Consider the following 27654-nt stretch of genomic DNA (forward strand, 5'->3'; position numbering starts at 1 on the left):
AAGCCTCTCCCTTTCACTTTATTTCAATCTCTCTCCGGCGAGCGATGACTTCCTTATCTACTACACCTCCGTCACAAAGCCTCGCCTTCTCCCCCGCCGCCACGTCATCAAGACTCACTCTCGCCAAAAGACCGTTTTACCCTCATCGTCTCTCTGATCCTGCTTCTCTCTGCCGATGTTCCTCCGGCGGCAACCCATCGTTTTCCTCTTCCTCCTCTGATGGTGATAGCCCTAGATGGGACGCTGGTGATAGCTAAACGGTTTGATTCGGTTCTGAGCGAAGACGGCGTCGTTTTGGGTGGCAATATCAAGAAGGAGGAGGAAAGTGAATGGGATTGGGAGCGGTGGAAGAAGCATTTCAAACGTATTGATGATCAATACCGTCTTCTCTCTTTCCTAAAGGTATAAACTTTCTTACACCTAAGAGTCATTTTGGAACAATCATTGTCTAAAGTGGAGATTTTGTGATTTGTATACAGTCGCAATTGAATGGAGCCGCTAAACGAGAAGATTATGAAGATGCTGCGAGGCTCAAGGTGGCCATTGCTGCTGCATCTACAAATGACGCTGTTGGCAGAGTCATGTCCAGCTTCAATGTATAGATTCTGTTTTGTTAGACTGTGAATCATAGTGTCTCTTGTTTCGTTTATTTCTGAAAGATGTTCTTCCTATGTGATAGCGAGCTGTTCTTGAAGAGCGTTACAAGGATGCAGTATACTTACGAGACAAAGCTGGTGCTGGGTTGGTGAGCTTGTTATTTGTTTTTTTTTTTCTATATGAGTGTTAATTGTGGTTTAGTATCTCCTTAGTGTAGAGAGCTTTTGTTACATTCTTCTTGTTTTTGATGTATTATATTGTGTTCTCTATATAGGTAGAGTGGTGGTCGGGTATTTCGGAAGATGTCAAAGATCCTTTTGGTCTTATTGTTCAAATCACCGCTGAACATGGGAGATATGTGGCAAGAAGTTATAATCCTCGGTAATAATCCATCTTCTTAGTTAATCAATTCATCTCTGGCAGTGATGTTTTGTGTATCAAAAAGACTAATTTCTCTAGGCCATTTGTTGTTTTGAAAAACTGCTTTATATGAAAATCCTTTCACTCTCAGGCAGATTAGTACATCTGCTGTGGGTGGTGCTCCTCTTTTGAAATCTTTCTGACACTTGATGGAAAAGGGAACTACAAAAAACAGGTTTTTCCTCAGCTTAATCCTATCTAGTTACTCTCTAGTTTGAGTACTTGTGATATTCATTGGAAGATGACGTTTAAGTAGATACTAGATAGCAAATTGTAATTTGGCTCATGACCTGTTTGATGTTCAAATTGGAGTTACTTTTTTTTTCCTTTTTGGATATATGCTTCTTTCAGGCAGTGTACTTAAAATGGAAGGAGTTTTTTCCATACATTCCAACTATGCCTACCAGAAGTCCGAATACTCCCAGGCTTTTGACACCACCTCTATGGAAGGAAGATGCAGGTAATATTGCCTTCGAGCCTGGTGAAGATGAAGACAGACAACTCAGCCGACGATTCTGATCTTCTTGATGAATCTTCTGGTTTCCAGACTTTCCTGCGAGATATGATTCCTGGTGTTAAAGTCAAGGTGATGAAAGTGAATTCCCCTGGAAAGGTGGACAAAGATTTCATCTCAAAAGTGATTGACCAGATAGCTGATGAAGAAGATGAAGATGAAGAGAATGATTTTGATATAGAAGATATAGTTGTGGAAGAGGAAACTAAGTCTGAAGCCAATGATATAGAGAATTGGAATCTGTGGCTGATGAAGTCAGTGACAGCAAGGGAGGGAAGGAAATAGCAGTTAAGTTTGTGATAAGTGATATTGTTGGTAAACTTTCTGGAAACCAACCTCTTAAAGAGTCACTTAGATCCCCTGCCAATCTGGAATCTGTGGAGAAGTCTTCGTTTTATCTTCGGTTAGAGAAGGATTTAAACGTACCACAAGAGTCCACGGGTGTGGAGGGTGCATTAGTAAAGAAAAGAAAAGAACCTATATTTAAGAAAAGATTTTTTTAGAAAAAAAATGAAAATATAGACCAAAAATTCAGCATGTATATCTTTATATGTTAATACCAGCCTAAAATTATCCCTTTTGTATAACGTTTGCGGAAAACCCAACATAGTGCTTGATTTATCATTTAGAATACAATTTAAAACTAATTTCTATAAATTAAAAACTTAATAAGATTTGCATATATTTTGAGTTGTATTGGAAATAGTAAAACCAACTAAAAGTTAAAATACATTTGGCATATTTAAGACTAATTTTCATATATAAAAATATTTAAAAAAATTATTTCCATGAATCTGCATTTTATTATATTTGTTACAACACTATAGAATAGAACATACTAACAGAGAGCATTGTTGTTCTTCTCCAGTGTAACCCAACATCTGATTTTGGGGTGGTGATGAGTGGCAAAGGTTCTGGAGGAAAAAACAGGGGGAGATGATAGAGTAGTGTAAAAAAATAGTCATGAAGCGAAAAAGATACAATTTGGCGTAAATATATAAACGATAAAACAATTTGAAATTGTTACATGACATTAGGAATCAGAGAAAATCAAGGGATTTACCTACGGTTTAAAGAAATTATAGGTGGTGGAGTTCTTTTTATTTATAGAAAGTTAATTTATTACTTTAATTGCCTTATTATTTATGATGTCGATAAATAATTTGTGATTTATTGTTTCTTAAAAATCATAAATTAGCTGTCATAATTTGATTTGTTAGTTTCAACTTTAGTATATAACGAATATATTAATAATTTCCATAACATGGAAACTAACTTTTTAACAAGTATAAAACAATAATACTGTCATGAATTTTTAAAATTTACAGTAATAAAAGTTAAAAATATTTCTATATTGATTTATATTAATATATTTTAAGCCAATATTTCCATAAGATTTTTTATTTAGATATATCTAATTTTACATTAAAAAATTCTTTAAATATATAATAATTTATAATTAAGAATAAATATATTCAATATATAAATATACTTTTTAAATAATCATAAATTTATCATCAACCAACTCAAAATATAAAAGTTGAAGGTATATAAATTATGTAAAATAATGTTTTCAGATGAAAATAATTTTGGCAGCTAAAACAATCATGCGGTTTGAAAGCTCATATCACAATATAATTACTTTAGAAATATTAACAAATGGCAAACGCATTTGTTTCCATTGTGTGGCAATGCATTGTTTAGAAATGGATTCACATAGTATAATCAATACACATATCAAACCACTTAAGCTCTTCCCACTTGACCATTTAAGGATTTTGGGTCAGATAGTCATGCTAATGTACATTGAATATTGTTATAAATATCTTTAGTTTTTATTAATTTTAAATCTTATAACAGGTAGTGATGGATAATATCGATATATCACAGACTAGTTGTTATAAATACTGCAATGTTTTCATGGGATAATAACGCTAGGGGTTTTTACTTCATTCTTTTTTTGATTTTCTGTTTTGATGTTTATACAAAACAATCTATATCAGGGACCATACCATTGTAGTGTTGGAGCTGACAAGTCTTTTGGAATGGAAGGGACATCGTTGATTCTCACTACAAGGAATGTTTGTATGCCGGAATTAACACCAGTACGGATCAATGGAGAAGTCATGCCTGGTCAGGTATTACTTCAGAAACCAACAATGTATCAATCTTTATATCACCTATGAACCAAAGTTTACAAAAGTTTAGCACGAGCTAATCTTTTGGGTTGAAACAATTGGAGTTTCAAGTCCGCCCATCGGTTGATTTGATGTGCTTTGCTCTGCTTTGCAGCGGATCTAATAAGGGACGCTGAATGATTTTTCTAGATTACACCCAGTTCCGTAACACCGCTTAAGTATCCGTACCAGATGTATGCTGCGTCATTTATCCCTACTACCAGATAAATGTAGCTGTCATTTAGAGAAGAGATTTTTTGGGATTGAATAAATGTTCTGTCTCGATCAACCTGCAATGTAGCTACTCTGATGGGTGAATATACTCATATACCCCAGAATTCAGCTGCATAACATCTTCACCTAGGAACGAGAGATTGTGATTCTCAAGCTATGGTTTCCAAGCCATCTCTCTCTATTCCAAGCTATAATTTATTAATCTTTAATATGTAACGGTGCAATGTCATATATAACTTGATGTCTGAGTTACAAGGGGTGAGTTTTGGCTTTGCTTTTAGATCCAAGAATATGTGAGGGGTAATAGACAATTCTAAAAGGGAGTTTGGAAAACATTATAGGTCTAAGATCAATAAGAAAACTAAGTTGACAAGGAACAAAATATTTGAAAAGAAAGCCGCAAAACGTATTATAGTTTTACACCATTAAATTTCACTTCCTTTTCTATAAGAGCTTTCAACTTTTTCAAAAGATATTAATTAGGATACTGATGCAAAAATTTCGTGCATGAATTAGAAATTCAAAGTCGAGAGTGACTTCATCATATATCTACAGTATATAGATTTGTTTCCAAAGTGAGGAAATGCATTAAAATTACAGGGAATAAGAGTTACCATGCTTATGTGATACTTGACAACTTTATAGCCTATGAAACAATATTTATATGTCACCGTGACAACCTATAAAACATATGTATCTTATGTTACTACTATAAGCCACAACCTATAAAAGTGTACTCATGGTATCTTACGTTACTACTATAAGCCACAACCTGTAAAAGTGTACTCATGGTGTAAATAACACAGTGAAGGTTATCGTAAACCGGACTTTACATATTCAATGAATAAAGATAGATGAAGTCTTTTTTTCTTTGAACACTAAAATATATGAAGTCTAATATCTAATTTCACATGGCACTAAAATCTTTATAACTGTATACTATGAACAACATATACAATATAAAACTACATACAAAAAAAAAACAAAACAAAAAAATACAGACGAAAGAAAAAACAGATTGAATATATAAAATACTTATATATCTAAGATAAGATCCTACAGTAGACACATTAGTCCTATTTCAACTAATGTACAGCGAAAGATAATCAAACTCATACGAAGATAACGATATGGTTCACTCAGCTAAAACTAACAACGAGAAAGAGTATAATTAAATTAGTACAAATGTTAGAAAACACGTGTGATAAAAAATACAAACAAAAACATATAGAAAATTTCAGAAAAAAAACAGATCAAAATATTTAAAATGTCAAAATTAAGCTAAATAAATATAAAACCGTAATTCATTTAAGAATATAGAAATGTAAACTGAATCTTTTTTTGTTGGCATGATTATCTTTGTAACTCTTCGTTTGATGAAGATAAAGTTGTAAGTTTTTGGGTTTAGAGCAAATGGTTATCTACAGTTATATACTTGAAAATTTACTTTACCAAAAATAAAATATATAAACATAGTTAAAATGTAATTGACTATTGCAGTAATATTTTCCCATGAAAATATTGCACCATTTATCACAACTAGATTTTTTGACCAAAAAAATAATTTTAAAATATCGGGGTCCGTGCATAACGCTTGCAAAAAAAAATCTAGTTGTTATAAATACTACAATGTTTTCATGGGATATTATTACTGCAATAGTCAATTATATTTTAAGTGTATATATATCTTATTTCTTGTAAAGTAGATTTGTAAATATAAAATTTTAATTTTATAGTTGAGGGGTTTTAAAACCCTTCAACTATTTTTGAATCGTAAAAAAAAATTTAATTAATTTTAAATCTTTAACCCTTCAATTTACAAAGTGTTAACATTTGTCACTCTCTGTCTATAATTATGTAACAAAAAGTAACATATATTATCAGTTTGTAAATTGAAGTATTAAAACAATAAAAAAAAATTTAAAAATTTTTATTTTGATTGAAAAATAGTTGAGAGTTTTAATCACTGAAACACATTTTGAAATAAATTGGTTTATATAAAGAATATATAAGTTGATTTTTCTCTGATTATCAGATGTTTCTTGTTGACTAATAAAAATTTGGCTTAGACAAAATGATTGTAAACTGTAGTAAGTGGGACTATGGTAGCTGAAGTACAGAAAGAACATAATTGTAAAGTCAGTTAAGGAAAATTTGTTTATCGGATAATGTGGATTCCAAGTAAGAAAAAATTGATTAGCAATCATTGCAGGATTATACAAAAAGAAGATCAGCGGAAACTAGTGAAGAAAAATATTTAGAGAATAACTTAGGCCGTTTGATGGTAACCATCATCATCATCGGCAACCACATCTTCACCATCAAGCATACCCATTTTTGTGTCCATCTCTGCATCACTCGATCGCATCAGCCAAAAGCTCACCATCTTTACCAGCCTTTTCTTCCACAACTTCATCATCAAAACCATCCAACACATTCTTAGTCTTGTTTAATATTCAATTGTAATAAAACCATCGGAATAAAAACTAGTTAAAAGGAGCATCACCTCATGGATCGGTAGAGAGGCCTGTACCATACAACATAAGAAAGTGGACAGCCCATCAACGCATAGATTGTGGAAAGGAAAAAGATCTTCACACCTATATCATTAATATTTTCAAAACCAGCATTAGTTCAACTTTCATCCAAATCAAAACAAAACTTCATAAGAACAGTTAACATTAGAAGATTCATAAAAAAAAACAATAGTATAGTGTCAAGCTCACCTCCGCCTTTAATTCAGCAGACCATGGTTGCAATCACATTGAATACCCAGGCACAGAACGATACCTGAAAACCAGCAGTACAATACAAGCCCCCGTCAAAAACATTTCACGTAAAGAAGGAACAACAACTCGTAGTGAGTGAAATAACATGTCTCTAGGGCATCAAGAAGGAACTGCCTTACATCCATCACCGAGTCTTGTAAGAAAATTAATACTAAAGTAAAGAGCATTCGTTTCGGATTTTCTTGTAAGGACCAAAGTCTCCACCAACCCCAGGACCTGCAATTTCAATCAAAATTTCCATTACACAACCAATTTAAGGATGAATCCCCACTCTGTCTCGGCTAGAACCACAAAACAAGCGATTAACACAGCCAAGAGACGACGAACATCAATGGAGACAATAGAAAGAGAGAGAGAGGGGTTATTATTATTACATCACAAGATAACCCTGAAAATGTAAAACTAGGTTCGTGAACAAGACAAACGTAAGACAAACTTATCTCAAGTATTATATTTCTATTGACCAAAAACAAATTAATTTCATGTTTAAGCGGGAAATTAAAAAAATTTTAGCGGGAATAATTTTTTTTTTTATAAACACGTGAAGACATTTTCCAGAGTTTAAGCGGAAAACTAAAATAGTTTTAGTGGGAATAAATTTTTTTTAATATTATTAACTCTGAAGACTTGAAAGTCGAGTCGCTTGTGACATAGAGTCACTTCAAGTTTTTAATTGGCCAAGTGGGTCGCTGCAAGTTTTTATTGTCGAAACGGGCCGCGAAGGGGGAGAAAAATAAATCGGTGACGAATTTGGCCTTATGACCCGTAATGTTCTGGGCCGTGACCCATGAAACTCTTGAAAGTGACCCAGACCAAACGACCCTAAGACTTAGCGACCCAAGCGGCCCAGAGGTTTTCGCACGTGTGAGTTCGAGATTTATTTATTTTTTTTTTTGGGTGACCGGTAGCAAAGGTTAAAGGTAATATTAACCATTCCTTTTCCCGCCGCTCACTGTTTTCTGATATTTGTGGTAATATTAATTATACTAATATGTTATAAAATGCTAACTGGGTAATGGTGAGAAGCAGCTAAGAACTGGTGTACAACTAAAAGAAGCAACCCTACGATAAGAAGATATTCCCATCCTCTGAGGCCGTCGATGCTTATCCACCGTAACTGAAAAGGATGGAAACAATTAGCGGTGGTCGGAACGTCGGGTCAAGTAGTGGTGGTACAGGCAGTAAGGAAATCAGGACCAACACCGGCGAAGGTACAGAGTTTGAGCTCTAAGTTTCTGTATTTGTTTTTACAATTGTGTGCTTCCTCCATTTGGCAAATGACCCTAACGGGTGCTCGTGCTTGGACGGTAGGTCTGTGTAATTCTTGCGTTGTGGTTATGGCTGGGAGGTGGATAATGTTTGACAATGGAGCTTGGGATTTCAAGATAGACAATGATAGAATGGGTAGAGCAGTCGAGTCGTCCAAAATTAGAGGTGCTGAGGAGTTAAAAACGTGTATTCTAGCTGCGTATGGGCTTTTGGGAAGGGAAGTGTCAGCCGAGATGTCGTATTGGCTAAATGATGGAGAGAGTGAAATGGTGGGCCTAGTGGCTTCTCCCGTCGAGATAGCAACGAACAAAGATTTCAGGATTTTCAAGGCGCTTCACCGGGCAGACAAATCCGTCAATCTCTTCGTAACACTAAGAGAAAGTGTTGGAGGAGAAATGATATTTCTAAGGTCGGAATGAGTAATACGGGTCCAAATGAATGCACCCGTTCGACCTCCTGATGAAGATGTTGCTTTTTTGATGGAAGTGCAGCAAATCGAAGAACGCTACAAACGCAACTCTCAGTCTGGCGGCATGGTTGCGACGTCAAAGGACCAAGACAAAAGCGGAGAAACTCTTGACGACGGGAGTGGGGCTAATTCAGAGAATTGCGAGCAAGAAAAGGGGCATGTTTGTGGAGATGACTTGGCAGTGGATAATAGAGAGAATAAGGAAGGAAAAGTCGAAGAAGGAGACGCAGTAAAAACGGCGTCAGATAATCTGCCTCAACAAATCTGTCTCATAGAAGATATGAGAACGCTAAGTGTTGAACAAGTTTCAGTGGAGAATGGAAATAATGGAGGAGCTCACGAAGATGTTTCTGCAGAAGATGAAGGCGATGATAGCGATTACGACTACAATGGCTGGCATGATTATTGTAGAAACGATTGCGTGACGGACGACGATTTTGTAGAAGGTCCAGGCAAAGGAAGAAGTGGTGGACAGTCTGGTGGGAAGGGTATTCGGCGTCCTGGCGGTATTGGTGGCATAGGGGCTACAAAATCGGCGTGTGGTAAGAAGCAACGATCACGTGGAGGTGGATATATATCCTAAAATAACGATTCTTTTGTGGAAATCACCGATCTAGCAAGAGATCTTGGATCACCCTCCAGATTGGACACAGAAGTAACAGAGACCGAGGTAGGTGTTGATGTTGTTCTTGTGACGCCCCCTCAATCTAAAAACAAACACACCCGGGTGACTGAAGATAATGATGATGATGCTGTTGTTGACACTCCTATTCCCCAGCCGGCCGCATTTCAGGGTGAAGAAGTATTGACGAAAGCTGGAGATAATGTGAGTGGTACTCCTACAGACGTTGGTTGTGCGCCCAATCAAGCAACAGAGACCGTTGAAAGTGGTGACATATGTCCCGAAACTCCCCCAAAACAATATAACACGCACAACCGTGAGCTCGAAGATGAGGACGATGTTGATCCTCCTGTCACCGCAACTAGACAAGTTCAGGGTGGAGAAGCATTCATGAAAGGCATACAAGTACCAGATATGTATGGATATAATGATGTAGATGGTGTGTATAATGAAATGGATGGAAGCAGCTGCAACCCTCTTGACATTGACTTCAGCAAGGAGGACTCTGAGATATATGTGGGAAGGACGTTCAAGCACAAAGCGGAGTGCAAGTTGACGTTGGCTATCTACGCAATTGCGAAGGTGTGCACGTTTAAGCTCAGGCATTGCAAACGCCGACTCACGGCGAAATGCTACGAAAAAGAATGCAAGTGGACAGTAGTGGCTGTTCAACTCGGTGATTCTACAACTTATCTGGTTAAAAAGGCAATTCTGAATCATGTATGCGTAGCCGACGTTAGAGGGAAGTATAAAAAAACATGGTACAGCCAAAGTGCTTGCAGCTCTATTGCGTTCGAAATACGAGAGGCTCTACTCTGGGCCGCGTGCTATGGAACTTCCGGAAATGTTGCGAACGGAATTCAACTATACATGCTCATACTGGAAAGCTTGGAAAGCGAAAGAACTAGCAATTGCATCTGCGCAAGGAACAGAGGAGGATTCATACAAGATGCTACCACAGTACTTCCATGTACTCAAGCTAGCAAATCTTGGAACAATCACCGATATTAAAACAGAAAAAGACAAAGAAGGAAAAACAAGGTTTAAGTATGCGTTCATGTCCCTGAAAGCATGCATCGATGGATGGAAGTACCTGAGGAAGGTGCTAGTGGTGGACGGCACCCACATGTTTGGAAAATACAAATGTGTTTTGCCAAGTGCCAGCAGACAAGATGCTAACAGCCGCGTATTCCCGATTGCTTTCGCAGTAGTGGAAAGCGAGAACACAGAATCTTGGACATGGTTTTTCGAGAGGTTATCTACTATTGTAGAGGATGGTTCTGATTTAAGTATAATATCAGATAGATGCGCAGCAATTTTCGCAGCGAAAGATAAATGGTACCCACGTGCACACCATGGTATTTGTCTCGTACACCTCCAGCGTAACGTTAATGATAAGTATAAGGGGCTGCAACAAAAAGCATTGGTTGGCAGAGCTGGGGAAGCGTTCAGAGTTTCGGAGTTTAAGGAGATAATGAAGCTTATTAACCTGACGGATTGGAGATGCTGGGATTATTTGGAGAAGATCGACAAGAAGCTATGGACACGTTCACATTTCGAAGGGGAGAGATTTAACGTGATGACTTCTAACGCTGCTGAATCGTTGAATAATGCTCTTCTGCCCGCTCGTGATAGTCCTATAATGGCATTGTTCGAGTTTATTCGCCGGAAACTGTGTACATGGTATGTGAGCAGACGCACCGAGATCAGTAAGATGAAGGGAAATGTTCCAGATAATATTCAAAAGATACTGGTCGAACAGCTGGTGCTGTCAACGGGCCTTCTAGTTATGCCATGTTCGACTTGGTTATTCGAAGTTACGCACAGGCCAACTAATTTTGGTTTCACGGTTGATCTGGATAAACGAACTTACACTTGCCTCGAATTCCAAAAGCTTGGTTTGCCATGCCGACATGCCATTGCTGCTGGTTCTTGCCGTAATATGCAGTACACCATGTTTGTTTGCAAACACCATCTCAAAGAGACATGGGCTGAAACAGTTAGGGGTATCATACTTCCGGTTCCGGATCCAAAGGATGTTGAAGTGCCAGCTGAAATACTAACAGTTGATCTTTATCCACCAACGACCAAACGAACGAAGGGAAGACCAGGAATCAAACGTAAACTGTCCGCAGGAGAGATACCGGTAAGACTGTTGTGTTGACTTTGAACAATATTTTCAGTAACGTATAGTAAATTCTCCAATTATACCAGCTTTATTGTTTACATCATGGAGGGAGCAAAAAACATAAGCCGAACAAGTGCTCAAACTGTTTTAAGGAAGGTCACAAGAAGACCACTTGCAAGGAAGTTAAGCCCTGAATAGAGGATGTAGAAAGTCTGTATTTTGATAAAAACGACCAACCTCATTTTGGAATGTATTTTATTGTAGATCACCGATGAATCTGTGTTTGTTTGGATATGGTGTACGGAACTAGTGTTGAGGTGTACGGGCTTTTCGTACTAAATATATTATGGTTGTAGCACATATTTGTTGTACACCTATAGTTGATCAATATATGCATAACATTAATAACAAAAGTAGATATTATATCCGAATAATGTCACAAGAAGACCACTTTCAAGGAAGTTAAGCCCTGAATAGAGGATGTAGAAAGTCTGTATTTTGATAAAAACGACCAACCTTATTTTGGAAGGTATTTTATTGTATATCACCGATGAACCTGTGTTTGTTTGGATATGGTGTACGGAACTAGTGTTGAGGTGTACGGGCTTTTCGTACTAAATATATTATGGTTGTAGCACATATTTTTTGTACACCTATAGTTGATAAATATATGCATAACATTAATAACAAAAGTAGATATTATATCCGAATAAAATAACAACACAGAGGAAAAAAAAGTACTTAGTGTACTAGCCGAAAACAGAACTTGGAGTAGCATAGAGTTTGTCAAAAAACTACAGACAGAAACCGAAGCTATTACATGTAATTATAGTTATCAATCATCAGAATGGATACGACCTCTTCTCCCCCTACGTAGTGAAAGATCCGCCTCGAGTCCGCTAACATTTTGAGGCTGACCAATTAGGGGTTCATCACCTGGAAGAGCCAAAATGTCCCTTTGAAGATTGAGAGTCTGATAGATCAAGTTGGGGAGAACAATTTTCTTGTCCGCATCAGACTGACGAGACATTTCGATGATCTGGTCATAAGCCAATCGACCAAAGTCTATCGGCTTTTCTCTTACAAACGCGAAGAGAAAACGAAGACGCTTTTTAAGCATTGCATCTACATGGAATCCAGGTAGCCAGTTTAACTCACACAGTTTGTAGAGGCAAAGATACTGTGGGAGGAGCTGTGTTAGGGAGAAAGGTTCCCAGTGAGTACAGCGACCACCGGTGAGGAACGCAATTGCCTGCGACAGATCACCATCCTCCCATGTGTGAGGTTGTTCCACAATTGGAGTCATAAATAGTTGATTAATCACAACGGGGTCGAAATCGAAACGGCATCCCCTGATATAAACGCCCGCGTCCGAACCGTATAGGTTAGAGATGCATTCTCTAACTACCCTTGGACAGAAAGGCCGCACATGCAATACAATGTACATCCACTAAACATTTTCTACTATTGAGCGAGCCTCAGCAAATCCCAGATCATCTAACACTAACATCCCCTGGACTAAAAACCCTCGTAAGCAAAGTTGTTGATACTTACGGAAGCTTACTTCAGTTAAATGACGATTATACCATGGGTTTGGCACCGGTGTGCCGGCGATAAAGAACCCCCGACTGGCTTGTAGCCGCGCTTCAAATGTCATAAAACGAGGTTCTTCCTCGGCCAGCCCAGGTGAGGAACTTGAGCGGTAATCTGAACTTGTGGTGCTGTATTCACGACGGCTGAGATGGGTGGAGGCAGATGACGAAGTCGACATTTTTAGGGTTTCAATTTTTTTTCTCAAATTGGATCTAGAAGATGAGTACGAAGGAGAAACAAATACAGTTTCCGAGAGGAGATAGTGGATTTCGAGCAGCGCACCCGTCAAGTCGGTCTGTCTTCCTCATTAATGAAAAAGGTTGATGAAGGGACCACCAACGCAACGAAAACATAATCTTTGGGCCATACGTGTTTAACTCCCAAATTAAGTTAGGCCCAAAACTGAATCCATCAACCGGGGTTGATTAAAGCACCGGTGTACAATGATAAATGGAAAGTAAGATTTTTAGCGTATATAATGATTAAATGTATTTTCATTGGAAAGATGCCGTTGTAACTAAATTGTAAAAGTCAATATACTTGTCAATATAGCCGTTGTTAGTCATTTTAAACGAATATAGCCGTTGTATATGGGTTGGAAAAGATTATAACGATTAGAATTAATTCCTATTTAAGGAGTTGTGCCTCCCTCGCACTCTACTCGCAACTTTCTCAAAAAAATTTTAAAATCCACCAACTAAGTGACCGATTGGTAAATGACGGATATGGCGGATCCTTACTATGCGGAGATGAAGCAACACAAACGGGATGCTGACTGGCTCTTTGCTTGCATGAATGCCAACTACTGCATTCCTAAGAAATGTACGTGCGGTGGTGCTATAACGGTCGAAACTGACGAGAGAGGAAGAAACTACTATGTATGCAAGGTTTATGAGGTTAGAATGTTTGTTACACTAATCAATAGTTCGAAATTATTTAACGGTAATCAATCACATAAATATTATTTTCCTTCTAGGAGGATGGTTTGCACATCCGACATGCCTGCCTTGACGCAATCGAGGAAGAGTTTGATGTGATGAAAAGTAAATTTCGCGAGGAGGTCTCGCTCCACCGTAAGCTGCAATTTGAAGTTGAGGAAATGCGTAAGGATATCCAGGAGCTTAAGAATTTACTGATGAGGGGTCGCTGATCGAATCTTATCTTCAATTTGATGTAATGTTATATAATATCTTTTGTAATGTATGTGGGGTCGTTTATTGGAACAATTGTGTCATTTACGGTGGGTCTTTTGTAATGTATGTGGGATCTAATATACAACGGTTGTATAACACGAAACGGTGCCTAACTATGTTTAACTTATTTCCCACAAACATATAAATAGAACGAATGGTTCGGTTGTTTATGAACACACAACCTTAAAATGAAGCAAGGAGATTCTACAATTAGAGAATACAATACATTGTTCCTAAAATCCGGACTCCTTGAAATACACCAACATGAGACCTGGTAATGATGTATCGAGATGGTTTACGCGAGGAGATACGGGCAGAGCTTGGGTTTCACGTGTTCTCAACCATTGACGACATAATGCAGGCAGCTTTAGATGTTGAAGAGGGTGATGAATCTGATGAATCAGGGAACAATTGATTGTCTCCTTCAGAAATCCAACAATTGATTGTCTTCTGCGTCGCAAAAAATTCCTTTCAAGATCTGTATAGACTCAGATCTACTTGTAAGTCAATGCGTGCGCTGGCAGACACGCATGACGTCTATTCTTCGTTTGATCTGTATAAATACCCTTGGTGGACAGGCTTGCGTGATACGTTGTTGAGAAGATGCTACGATGTCGGAAACCCAAGTACTTTTTACATCTAGGGTGTTGAGTATTTCTACGCCCTACAACGCCACGAAAAAGGTCTTGCTTTGATGAAGAGAGCAGCGGATGCTGGATACGAACGAGCATTGTATACATATGCAATGACTCGCAAACTCTACTGGGAGGATGAGGAATACTTCGCTAGTTTTACAAGAGAAGCAGTTGGTATAATTGGATGGCTTGTTAGAATGGATGATGTTCTGTGGGTGCCGGTCGTTAACGAGGGGTTCTTAACAAAGAAGTTCATGTTCATGTCAACAGATCAACCCTTGTTTTATAATTGCCCCTGTGCACCTATGTTGGATTTCGATTGGGATCTGTGGCAGATGGAGTTAAGCAAGACTGAAGACATGTGTAACCGATGCTTCTGGATAAAAGAGGTTGGTCTTTTCCTCCGGGATTTTCGTTGCGCCACGAGTTTTCCGCCCTTCGACAGTTGGCAGTAATTATTATTTGTTGTAATGCATTTACCACATTAAGCATTGTTCTAATTCCGTTGTCGAGAATAACATTAGCTGTCATTTTGGAAAGTGACGTATACCATCAAAGCTAAGGAGACAAACTCCAACATCGGTCTATCATTTCTTTACTTATACAATTATCATGAAAAGATAAGACTCGGTGTACAACATTAAAACAACGGTGTACAAGATTTAAAAACCAAACAATGCGTTTTACATTATATAATACAAAAACCGTTACAAGGTCTAAGAAAGTCAATACATATGGTTGATGTGAAATGTCAGACTTGGTGTGCATCATTACGACAATGGTGTACGATGTTTAAAGATCAAACAAAACGTTTCACTTTATATTGTACACCAAACGTTACAAGGTCTACCACCGACAATACATGTAGTTCATTTTGTTCAATGATGTGACTTTATATAATACAATCAAACATCACGAAAAATTCTAATTATAACACAATAACATTCGCAATCATTTTGGTCAATGATGTATACCTTCGAAAGTAAGAAGACAAAATCTAATACTGGTCTATACAGTCTTTACATAAACCATTACCATGAACAGCTATGACTTGGTGTGCAACATTACAACAACGGTGTACGAGGTTTAAAAACCAAACAAAACGTTTCACGTAGTTACAACAACATTACAACAATGGTGTACGAGGTTACAAGGTCTACCAAAGTCAACACATGTAGTTGGTGTGCAGCGTTTTAACTCAGGTGTACATATCTACAAATACCAAAGTCAATACCGATAAACGTTTTTGTTTCTCGATGATCATAAACGCATAATCACACAAACACACCATAAATATACCATTAAGTTCTATTCGGTTCACACAAACATAAGTACCATTGGGTTCGAACAACATTCTGACAAAGAAAACAACTTCAAGTTTACTTATTATTTACTTTAGCATCGCCCACGAATTCTTCATAGCAGTCCATTGCATACTGCTCTCGAAATCTGTCAACTTCTTTGTCGGTAATCCGACTCATTTCCTCCGTTAAGCCGGCAGCATGCATCTCTATGAACTTGGCAGCACATGGCCCACAGTCGCCACCCCTTTTGTTGTGATAAATACCTTCTGCGCGGCTCCAAGAGTAAATTCGAAGACCTTCCTTCACCTTATAGCATTTATGCCCCGTATATTTTTCTAATATATAAGGCAACGACTGTACAACCGAACACATATGTCCTTCCGCAACCTCGATCTCAGTATGAGGAACATAGGAATCAAATACCATCACATGACCTTCAGTCAGCTTAATGCAGAGACCAACCCAGTGATCTCCACCCCAATTCATCGGGGTGTACACGGTGTCGACATCGCGGCCAAGTCCCAACTTCATTTTCTGCCCCTTGCTCTTTCCTGTCACATACTGTGCTACGTTTTTTTCCCATTCGAACTGCAGCTTATCATTGTCTGCGCTAAAGGCACTCCAGTTTGACTGAATGGTTTTTATAAAGTACTGATCCAAGATCACCATCCTCTCCTTCTATAGATAAATCCCGCGACGCCTCCACAACATGTTCATTATCACATGCATGTGCTGTCCCAAAAAAATATGTAACAAATATTAGTTACATAAGGTGACTGTCAAAGGTATAATGTGACGACGTTGCAGAGCTTAATAGTACTTCGTCAGACATCCATTTCCCCGGTTCAGCAATTTCAAGGAAGAAGTGATTACACACAGAGTGACCGGTAGCGATATCCCACATCCTGCAAATTTATCCAACAATCAGGAACTTATGCACGAGTGTATGTATATAACCTTAAAAAGAGTTAGAAACTTACTGTTCGGGGTTTTCCCTCAAAATTTCGGCAAACTTCTTAAACTGTGTTTGATTCGTTTTGGCAATGGGCTTATACTCAACATTCTCCTCGCTCTTAAACAACTTTTTCACCCTTGGGTCAGGGGTGTACACTCCAGAAATCTTGCTGGATCTCATGCGATGACGTTTACCACCACTGCCCACATCTTCAGAGTTCGCATCCGTTTCACCACATAGATCACGTGGGTTCTCTTGTATCTGGCTATCAGTGGACATGTCGTCTTTACAACTGTCATATCTCTCTTCGTCCTCCGTCCCCTGTAATTCAACGTTGATCTCCTTAACACTTGCCTCAACACCCGCCTTGGGAGGAGCAACTTTTCCAACCGCCTCCACAGGCTTTGGAAACTCCATATTTGATGTTTCAACGGAGTCAACAGATTGGGGCTGTTTGTCTGCCGTCCTCGCTTCTTCACCACCGTCAGGATCCTCCTCAACGAACTCACCACCGTTGTCGGCACCCGTTTTCTAGATGGAGTCAGTAACCTATGTCAACAGGTGTACACCAAAAATAAAATGTGGATGTGTACACCAATTATAAAATGCACATCACCTGCGCAAATTCAATCCCGGCCGTTGGTGTCATGCGGGCAGCCACCGACTCGTTTTCTTTTCGCTGTGCACCCTCCCCACCCCTCGTTGCCTTTATTTCCTGAAATTTCAAATCAGTTAATTACGCTCTCTGAGAATTGTCGAACAACAACAGACCTAAACCATTGCCTAAGATATAACTACCTCGTCCGCCCCCGGGATTTCAGAGTTGATCTCCTTCACAAGTGCCTCAACAAACTCCATAGGAGCATAGACTTGTTCAAGCCTCTCTCCATCATTCTGATTTGATGTTTGACCGGACTCACCACCGTTGTATGCACCCGTTTTCTAGATGGAGTCAGTAACCTATGTCAACAGGTGTACACCAAAAATAAAATGTGGATGTGTACACCAATAATAAAATGCACGTCACCTGCGCAAAGTCAATCCCGGCCGTTGGTGTCATGCGGGCAGCCACCGACTCGTTTTCTTTTGGCTGTGCACCCTCCCCACCCCTCGTTGCCGTTATTTCCTGAAATTTCAAATCAGTTAATTACGTTCTCTGAGAATTGTCGAACAACAACAGACCTAAACCATTGCCTAAGATATAACTACCTCGTCCGCCCCCGGGATTTCAGAGTTGATCTCTTTCACAAGTGCCTCAACAAACCCCATAGGAGCAGAGACTTGTTCAAGCCTCTCTCCATCATTCTGATTTGATGTTTGACCGGACTCATAGCCCACCGGTGGAGCACCTACCCATATTTGATGGCCCTCCCCACCTTCTGGAGCACTTCTTTCCTGCATCAAATCCGTTAATAACGCACTTCAAGTAATGTACAACAATAATAGACCAAACTTAATGTGACAGATATAACTAATGTCTATGATATAATCAGTAGCGGACACGTTTCAATTCCGGTGGATGCAACCTTAGATTTCGAGGAGGGGTTTCCATCCCATGAAGGATGAAAGGAGCGTACACTACCAACCGAACTGTAACAGTTCTGCTTTGTTTTCTCCCATGCGACTGGGGAGCCTTGCTCATACCGGTACATTGGGTTTCTTTTCTGCCATGCCCCCGGGGAGGTTACCGCATGCTGGAAGGTAGAAGGAATCCGCAAATATTCACAACTATTGTTATTACCAGTACTTAGCCAAACACTACACAACTAATTAAGATGCAAACGAACCTCTGCTGGTAACACATAGGACTCAGGCTCAACATCTAATACATCTCCAAACAGGACGAGGGCATTCGATTGTGTTTCTTGCTGCTGACCATCCCCCCCAGCGCTGGGTTAGAAGTCTAAGCAATAACACAACAATAAAACTATCTATCACATTACCTGATCGCCTTTGTTTCCGCCGGATGGTGGAAAACGAGCATTGTCAGACTCATTTTCTTTTGCATGATCATCATCATTCTGGTGACCACTTTCTCTCTCTGATGAGGGTGGGTTCTTTCTTCTCACTTCCTGGAAAACGGCAAAGGTGTCAGGACAGTAAATGACTACGAATTTGTATATTATGCGAAAAAATAACTTCGGCGTACAACCTTTGTCACCTCCTTTCCACCTCCAGATTGATGCCGAGGCAACATTTTTTTCCCAACAAGCCGAGTGCCAACCGTTTTCCTTTTTTTCCCCTTCCTGTTTCGCCCCTCGGTTTCACTCACAATACTATCATCAGGAGACGGAGTGCGACGCACCTGCGGATCATCGATCGCTTTCCTCTTCCTAGCGTTGCGTTTGCTCCCCTCGGGCAGACACAAACTCTTGCAAATCAGTGTCCGCAACTCTTCAATATTGTTCTCCATCCCCTCAAACCGCTGGGATATCCAATGTTTTAAATTTTCATGCGTACACCTCTCTGAGCATTGACGATTCCCTTCTCCGCTGTTTCCAGAAGAAGAAATCTCTTCAACTTCAATGGGCACTGTATTACGCGGTCGCAAATTTCTCTGGCGTACGGGAGTGGGACAAGCTCCCTCCTCCTGCGCAGCGTCTGGAACCTTAAACTTGGGGGAAAACGACTGGTCACCACCTGGAAAATCCTCAGGTTTGAATGTTTCCCCACAAAGCAACTTCTGCACCAAAGAAGTTACTTGCCTATCTTCATTCTGGTCCACCAACATCAGCCGTTCCTCATCAGGAATCACGGTGAAGTGGACAGAGAGCTGCAGATAGGCAAAAAGCAATGGAAGACACGTTAACCCCCAAAGCCGTAACCAAACAATGCGTTTTACATTATATAATACAAAAACCGTTACAAGGTCTAAGAAAGTCAATACATATGGTTGATGTGAAATGTCAGACTTGGTGTGCATCATTACGACAATGGTGTACGATGTTTAAAGACCAAACAAAACGTTTCACTTTATATTGTACACCAAACGTTACAAGGTCTACCACCGACAATACATGTAGTTCATTTTGTTCAATGATGTGACTTTATATAATACAATCAAACATCACGAAAAATTCTAATTATAACACAATAACATTCGCAATCATTTTGGTCAATGATGTATACCTTCGAAAGTAAGAAGACAAAATCTAATACTGCTCTATACAGTCTTTACATAAACCATTACCATGAACAGATATGACTTGGTGTGCAACATTACAACAACGGTGTACGAGGTTTAAAAACCAAACAAAACGTTTCACGTAGTTACAACAACATTACAACAATGGTGTACGAGGTTACAAGGTCTACCAAAGTCAACACATGTAGTTGGTGTGCAGCGTTTTAACTCAGGTGTACATATCTACAAATACCAAAGTCAATACCGATAAACGTTTTTGTTTCTCGATGATCATAAACGCATAATCACACAAACACACCATAAATATACCATTAAGTTCCATTCGGTTCACACAAACATAAGTACCATTGGGTTCGAACAACATTCTGACAAAGAAAACAACTTCAAGTTTACTTATTGTTTACTTTAGCATCGCCCACGAATTATTCATAGCAGTCCATTGCATACTGCTCTCGAAATCTGTCAACTTCTTTGTCGGTAATCCGACTCATTTCCTCCGTTAAGCCGGCAGCATGCATCTCTATGAACTTGGCAGCACATGGCCCACAGTCGCCACCCCTTTTGTTGTGATAAATACCTTCTGCGCGGCTCCAAGAGTAAATTCGAAGACCTTCCTTCACCTTATAGCATTTATGCCCCGTATATTTTTCTAATATATAAGGCAACGATTGTACAACCGAACACATATGTCCTTCCGCAACCTTGATCTCAGTATGAGGAACATAGGAATCAAATACCATCACATGACCTTCAGTCAGCTTAATGCAGAGACCAACCCAGTGATCTCCACCCCAATTCATCGGGGTGTACACGGTGTCGACATCGCGGCCAAGTCCCAACTTCATTTTCTGCCCCTTGCTCTTTCCTGTCACATACTGTGCTACGTTTTTTCCCCATTCGAACTGCAGCTTATCATTGTCTGCGCTAAAGGCACTCCAGTTTGACTGAATGGTTTTTATAAAGTACTGATCCAAGATCACCATCCTCTCCTTCTATAGATAAATCCCGCGACGCCTCCACAACATGTTCATTATCACATGCATGTGCTGTCCCAAAAAAATATGTAACAAATATTAGTTACATAAGGTGACTGTCAAAGGTATAATGTGACGACGTTGCAGAGCTTAATAGTACCTCGTCAGACATCCATTTCCCCGGTTCAGCAATTTCAAGGAAGAAGTGATTACACACAGAGTGACCGGTAGCGATATCCCACATCCTGCAAATTTATCCAACAATTAGGAACTTATGCACGAGTGTATGTATATAACCTTAAAAAGAGTTAGAAACTTACTGTTCGGGGTTTTCCCTCAAAATTTCGGCAAACTTCTTAAACTGTGTTTGATTCGTTTTGGCAATGGGCTTATACTCAACATTCTCCTCGCTCTTAAACAACTTTTTCACCCTTGGGTCAGGGATGTACACTCCAGAAATCTTGCTGGATCTCATGCGATGACGTTTACCACCACTGCCCACATCTTCAGAGTTCGCATCCGTTTCACCACATAGATCACGTGAGTTCTCTTGTATCTGGCTATCAGTGGACATGTCGTCTTTACAACTGTCATATCTCTCTTCGTCCTCCGTCCCCTGTAATTCAACGTTGATCTCCTTAACACTTGCCTCAACACCCGCCTTGGGAGGAGCAACTTTTCCAACCGCCTCCACAGGCTTTGGAAACTCCATATTTGATGTTTCAACGGAGTCAACAGATTGGGGCTGTTTGTCTGCCGTCCTCGCTTCTTCACCACCGTCAGGATCCTCCTCAACGAACTCACCACCGTTGTCGGCACCCGTTTTCTAGATGGAGTCAGTAACCTATGTCAACAGGTGTACACCAAAAATAAAATGTGGATGTCTACACCAATTATAAAATGCACATCACCTGCGCAAAGTCAATCCCGGCCGTTGGTGTCATGCGGGCAGCCACCGACTCGTTTTCTTTTGGCTGTGCACCCTCCCAACCCCTCGTTGCCCTTATTTCCTGAAATTTCAAATCAGTTAATTACGCTCTCTGAGAATTGTCGAACAACAACAGACCTAAACCATTGCCTAAGATATAACTACCTCGTCCGCCCCCGGGATTTCAGAGTTGATCTCCTTCACAAGTGCCTCAACAAACTCCATAGGAGCATAGACTTGTTCAAGCCTCTCTCCATCATTCTGATTTGATGTTTGACCGGACTCACCACCGTTGTATGCACCCGTTTTCTAGATGGAGTCAGTAACCTATGTCAACAGGTGTACACCAAAAATAAAAAGTGGATGTGTACACCAATAATAAAATGCACATCACCTGCGCAAAGTCAATCCCGGCCGTTGGTGTCATGCGGGCAGCCACCGACTCGTTTTCTTTTGGCTGTGCACCCTCCCAACCCCTCGTTGCCCTTATTTCCTGAAATTTCAAATCAGTTAATTACGCTCTCTGAGAATTGTCGAACAACAACAGACCTAAACCATTGCCTAAGATATAACTACCTCGTCCGCCCCCGGGATTTCAGAGTTGATCTCCTTCACAAGTGCCTCAACAAACTCCATAGGAGCATAGACTTGTTCAAGCCTCTCTCCATCATTCTGATTTGATGTTTGACCGGACTCACCACCGTTGTATGCACCCGTTTTCTAGATGGAGTCAGTAACCTATGTCAACAGGTGTACACCAAAAATAAAATGTGGATGTGTACACCAATAATAAAATGCACATCACCTGCGCAAAGTCAATCCCGGCCGTTGGTGTCATGCGGGCAGCCACCGACTCGTTTTCTTTTGGCTGTGCACCCTCCCCACCCCTCGTTGCCGTTATTTCCTGAAATTTCAAATCAGTTAATTACGTTCTCTAAGAATTGTCGAACAACAACAGACCTAAACCATTGCCTAAGATATAACTACCTCGTCCGCCCCCGGGATTTCAGAGTTGATCTCTTTCACAAGTGCCTCAACAAACCCCATAGGAGCAGAGACTTGTTCAAGCCTCTCTCCATCATTCTGATTTGATGTTTGACCGGACTCATAGCCCACCGGTGGAGCACCTACCCATATTTGATGGCCCTCCCCACCTTCTGGAGCACTTCTTTCCTGCATCAAATCCGTTAATAACGCACTTCAAGTAATGTACAACAATAATAGACCAAACTTAATGTGACAGATATAACTACTGTCTATGATATAATCAGTAGCGGACACGTTTCAATTCCGGTGGATGCAACCTTAGATTTCGAGGAGGGGTTTCCATCCCATGAAGGATGAAAGGAGCGTACACTACCAACCGAACTGTAACAGTTCGGCTTTGTTTTCTCTCATGCGACTGGGGAGCCTTGCTCATACCGGTACATTGGGTTTCTTTTCTGCCATGCCCCCGGGGAGGTTACCGCATGCTGGAAGGTAGAAGGAATCCGCAAATATTCACAACTATTGTTATTACCAGTACTTAGCCAAACACTACACAACTAATTAAGATGCAAACGAACCTCTGCTGGTAACACATAGGACTCAGGCTCAACATCTAATACATCTCCAAACAGGACGAGGGCATTCGATTGTGTTTCTTGCTGCTGACCATCCCCCCCCCAGCGCTGGGTTAGAAGTCTAAGCAATAACACAACAATAAAACTATCTATCACATTACCTGATCGCCTTTGTTTCCGCCGGATGGTGGAAAACGAGCATTGTCAGACTCATTTTCTTTTGCATGATCATCATCATTCTGGTGACCACTTTCTCTCTCTGATGAGGGTGGGTTCTTTCTTCTCACTTTCTGGAAAACGTCAAAGGTGTCAGGACAGTAAATGACCACGAATTTGTATATTATGCGAAAAAATAACTTCGGCGTACAACCTTTGTCACCTCCTTTCCACCTCCAGATTGATGCCGAGGCAACGTTTTTTTCCCAACAAGCCGAGTGCCAACCGTTTTCCTTTTTTTCCCCTTCCTGTTTCGCCCCTCGGTTTCACTCACAATACTATCATCAGGAGACGGAGTGCGACGCACCTGCGGATCATCGATCGCTTTCCTCTTCCTAGCGTTGCGTTTGCTCCCCTCAGGCAGACCCAAACTCTTGCAAATCAGTGTCTGCAACTCTTCAATATTGTTCTCCATCCCCTCAAACCGCTGGGATATCCAATGTTTTAAATTTTCATGCGTACACCTCTCTGAGCATTGACGATTCCCTTCTCCGCTGTTTCCAGAAGAAGAAATCTCTTCAACTTCAATGGGCACTGTATTACGCGGTCGCAAATTTCTCTGGCGTACGGGAGTGGGACAAGCTCCCTCCTCCTGCGCAGCGTCTGGAACCTTAAACTTGGGGGAAAACGACTGGTCACCATCTGGAAAATCCTCAGGTTTGAATGTTTCCCCACAAAGCAACTTCTGCACCAAAGAAGTTACTTGCCTATCTTCATTCTGGTCCACCAACATCAGCCGTTTCTCATCAGGAATCACGGTGAAGTGGACAGAGAGCTGCAGATAGGCAAAAAGCAATGGAAGACACGTTAACCCCAAAAGCCGTAACCGTTTTACTTCACTGTATTTTTGCATCCGCTGTATTTAAAACAAAGGGAAAACAAACTTACGTCTGGGTCTTCCTCGACAGCGACTATTTCGTTGACTGTGAGAATAGTCGACGGCGAAGAGCAAGCTCCGGGGGAATCAATGAAAGTGGCGGTGTTCCCTGCGTCGGGAATTTTCTCCAATAGCAGAGGCACAACATCAAATAAGAACAACAGCAGAGCAAGTGGAAACCCATAGCAAACTGTTGTCTTTTGCGATAGCCGATCACGCATCACTTGCAGTGGGTTCTCACCTGATGCGACAACAAGGGGAGGCAGGAAATGCGGCACGGTCGTCAAGAACGACTCTCGACCCCACGGATACAAAAAAGCTCTCAATGTCTGACAGCATCTCAACGTACCTGGGCGTTAGTTTAAGATCTTTGCTACTGGGGCAGAGAACACCATCAACCAACGCGATCAGAGCCAAAGGGAGCCGTTTCTCTACAGCTGATATTTATTTCCCAACATGCGCAGTACATTCAGGACTGTTAACTTACCGACAGCCGTATCAAAGAGCTTGTTCCACATCGTCGGAGGAACAGATTTAGATGCTTCCGAATCCTGAACATCGAAAGCTCCGCAGTTCAAACCTATAACGTCTCGGAATTCATCCAGCGAGAAACGGAGTGGATTGGGCCCGAAGGTGAACCAGAACTCGTGTCTGCGAGCCGTAACTAGCTGTCGGCTGAGGAGGCAGCCGATGAGCTTCGTAGAGTTCTGGCAGCGTACAACGGGAAGCTCAAACAGCCCCCAAAACTGGGAAGCCATCAAAGTGTCCATCGCATCCGTCCCCCTTAGAGCAGCAGCAATAGAACCGATGACGTGTGATTTTGAGTAGATGTTTACTCGCAACTTTGTCGGGTACGCACCATATGCGAACAGTCTCCGGGGCAACACAGATGAGGGCACCCCATCAGAGAATTGTCCCCTTGAGGAATCACCACCACCGGGGCCGTCCTCAGATCCAGAATCTACAAATAGAACAAAAATCGATAACTCAAATAAATGGCTTCGAACACAAAACGGTGTCGACTAATCATTACTAAAGAATCTGTCCGATGACATGCAAAGACGGAATCCACATGAACGGAGGTGGATGAAACACATACCCGGATAGCGCTGCTGTTTCGCTGGAGGGCGCTCCAGGAGCTCCTCGCCAGAGGATCTGGTCCGACGACGAACGGTTGTCTCACTTAGCTTGGACTTCGTCATCACTGCAGGCGTCGTCTGGGGTCTAATTATCGCCGGGGAAGATTCTCCAACAGCTGCGACAGGCTAGGGAATACAGGTGGATCTAGGTCGAAAGTCGAACAGTCCTCTCAGATTTTCACAGTAAAAGAATTTACCAGAAGGTCGTTTACCGCCCAGTGTAGGTAAGACAACGAAGTTAATGACCCGGGTTTTTTGGGAACCGGGAAAGTCGCCGAAATTCTCACGTGCGAGAGGGGAGTGACACTTCCGATATTCCGCAGCTGGAGAAAGGATCGTTTCGTCTTTTGCTTTCAAGTTGCATAGGGTCACAAATACACGCGACCCATTTGCCGAATAAAAACTTCACGCGGCCCAAAGCCCGAAAGTGACCCACTTTGCCAACATTTTTCTTGAAAGTCTTCTAACTCTGAAGAGTTTAAGTAAGAATGCTTTCAGTAAATCGCCTAAAAGACTTCATGAAGAGTCGTCTATACCCTAAATATACTCTAAACCCTTGTCCGAAAACTCGCTAGGCGTAACGCGTGCGGTTGGGTAGCGCCTAGCACCAAATCCATTAATCAGAGATTACACGGGGATTAATCGGGAGTAATTTTATGGATTTTATATATGTTTAGGTCTTATATAATTAATATATGTACTAAAATGTTTAATGACATTCAGACTAGTGGTTATGTGCACCCTCAAACTCATGACATGCCTAGGTTCGAGTGGAGGCAAGCTCATTTTGTCAATTTTTTGAATTTTTAAGTTTAATGAACTACGAAAAGACTAATATATCCCTATTTTCTACCTAAATCTCTGCGATTATTTTTACAGAGCAACATCAGCCCTTCATTTTCTATTGCGATTTCATTTTTTAATCGTATTATTCTTGATGATTTCAGTCACAATAGAACATATCTAAGAGATATATGTGATTCGGAACCTAAAACATACAAAAACGATGATTTTGTTTTAAAAATCCGATCAATGCTCTGATTAACACCAACTTGCAACGGTGGTCCTCCGCCTCACCCATTCACGCCAATTAACCGGCCGCGGAGGCTGCATTTTTGAACAAGGCTCTAAACTCAAATAACTAACTAAATAGAAACAAATCTATACTATTAAAACAGAATACTTCTTATGAATCTACCCCTGAATTTTCCTATTAATTACAAAACATTCCAAATCTTTTTTCAATTGTTTTTTCAATTGATTTAAATGTTTTTCGAAAATGAAAAGCCCAACCAATTTACTACTTACATTTTCGTTTTTAAGCCCACTAAGTCGTTTTAAATCTCATTTACTCAGAGATTTACGGAATCAAATCAAATAAAAAAAAATCTCCCAACTTGAGGAACACGCAGAAAAATATTTTAACTGTTTGACATGGTAACTGAATTTTCGGGAAAACGGCTTTTTCGTGCCTGCACCATAGGTCTCTGAGAAATTACATACCTGCACTATTAGGATGTCCAAAAACATACCCGAACTCGTTAAACATTTGAATTACATGCCCAGATTTTAAAAGCCACGCTAATTCCGATTTTGATTTAAACGCTGTTAATTATTTCTTAACGGTGATGATTAGGATGCTTAGCTGGTGGATGAGTCAGCGTAAACACTAAATGGACCAAACAAAATTAAAAACGTAATGGGCCAAGATTGATATTTATTGGACTGTAGCCCTTAAAATTTGGGTTCCTAACAAAACGTCGTCGTTTGTTTGTAGTTGTCTTTTTTTCTATTTCTTCTTCTTCCCCGACGAAGAACAATCTCGTCGTCAGTTGTAGGTTCACCAGGAATGTCTCACTCAGTGAAGCCAAGCTCGTCGTCGGTGTCTGGTATGTGAATCAATTGGTTTGGTGA

General features: G+C 40.4%; 1 pseudogene; it reads left to right on the forward strand.

Annotated features, from left to right (window-relative positions):
* LOC103862295 lies at positions 1 to 26901 on the forward strand (annotated as a pseudogene).
* The last annotated feature ends 753 nt before the right edge of the window (positions 26902 to 27654 follow it).

Source organism: Brassica rapa, chromosome A03 (assembly GCF_000309985.2).
Source record: "Brassica rapa cultivar Chiifu-401-42 chromosome A03, CAAS_Brap_v3.01, whole genome shotgun sequence".
Classification (NCBI taxonomy): Eukaryota; Viridiplantae; Streptophyta; class Magnoliopsida; order Brassicales; family Brassicaceae; genus Brassica; species Brassica rapa.